This window comes from Molossus molossus, unplaced genomic scaffold (genome assembly GCF_014108415.1).
Source record: "Molossus molossus isolate mMolMol1 unplaced genomic scaffold, mMolMol1.p scaffold_m16_p_7, whole genome shotgun sequence".
Classification (NCBI taxonomy): domain Eukaryota; kingdom Metazoa; phylum Chordata; class Mammalia; order Chiroptera; family Molossidae; genus Molossus; species Molossus molossus.
Window position 1 is genome coordinate 56,165,673 of NW_023425401.1, and position 1,341 is coordinate 56,167,013.

Sequence of the window (1,341 nt, forward strand, 5' to 3'; positions counted from 1 at the left end):
ATTTTTTGAAACAGTTTGAGGAGAATGGGTGTTAGTTCTTTTTTGAATGTTTGATAAAACTCCCCCGTGAAGCCATCTGGGCCTGGGCTTTTGTTTGCTGGGAGAGTCTTGATTGCCTCTTCAATTTCCTTAGTTGTTACTGGTCTTTTCAAGTTTTCTATCTCTTCCGGGAATAGTTTTGGGAGACTGTTTTTCTAGAAATTTGTCCATTTCGCTTAGATTGTCGAATTTGTTGCCATATAGTTGTTCATAGTAGTTGTTAACGATCTTTTGTATTTCCCTGGTGTTGGTTGTTACTTCTCCTCTTTCATTTCTGATTTTGTGTATTTGGGTTGTCTCTCTTTGTTTCTTGAAAAATATGGAATGCTTCACGAATTTGCGTGTCATCCTGGCGCATGGGCCATGCTAATCTTCTCTGTATCGTTCCAATTTTAGTATATGTGCTGCCGAAGCGAGCACGGGATTCTTTTCTTTTTAGTTTCCCTTTCTGTGTGTTTATTATCACAGTGTTAATTTTGTATTCCAATACTTTGCCAAATTCATTTTTTGACTCTAGTAGATTTTTATGGCATTTTTAGAGTTTTCTATATTCAATATCATGTCATCTGCAAATAATGACAATTTCACTACCTCCTTTCTGATTTAGACCCCCTTTATTTTTTCTTCTTGTCTAATTGCTGTGGCTAAGACTTCCAGTACTATGTTAAATGAGAGTAGTGAAAGTGGATATCCCTGTCTTGTTCCTGTTCTTAAGGGAAATGCTTTTAGTTTTTGCCCATTAAATATGATGTTAGCTGTATGTTTTTTTTTTTTTTTTTATGGCCTTTATTATGTTAAAATATGATCACTCTGTTCCCACATTGCTGTGTGTTTTTATCAGAAACAAGTGCTGGATTTTGTTAAATGCTTTTTCAGCATCTATTGATATGATTATATGATTTTTTTCTTTCATTCTGTTTAGGTGGTGTATCACATTTATTGATTTGTGAATATTGTACCAGCCTTACGTTCCTGAGATGAATCCCACTTGGTCATGGTGAACAATTTTTTTAATGTATTGCTGGATCTGATTTGCTAATATTTTGTTCAGGATTTTGGCATCTATGCTCATCAGGGATATTGGCCTATAATTTCCTTTTTTGTCGTGTCTTTATCTGGTTTTGGAATTAGATTTTTGCTGGCCTCATAAAATGAGTTAGGAAGTCTTTCTTTTTCTTGGGTTTTTTGGAATAGTTTGAGGAGAATAAGTGTTAGTCCTTTTTTGAATGTTCAGTACAACTCCCTCAATGAAGCCTTCCAGGCCCAGGCTTTTGTTTGCTGGAAGTTTATTGATTACGTCTT

The 1,341-nt window shown here is 35.0% G+C and overlaps 1 non-coding gene across 1 annotated transcript; it reads right to left on the minus strand.

Annotated features, from left to right (window-relative positions):
* Nucleotides 1-352: 352 nt before the first annotated feature.
* Nucleotides 353-459, minus strand: LOC118620652. Its single transcript, XR_004957527.1, has one exon. It is a non-coding gene; the product is annotated as a U6 spliceosomal RNA (small nuclear RNA).
* Nucleotides 460-1,341: the final 882 nt, after the last annotated feature.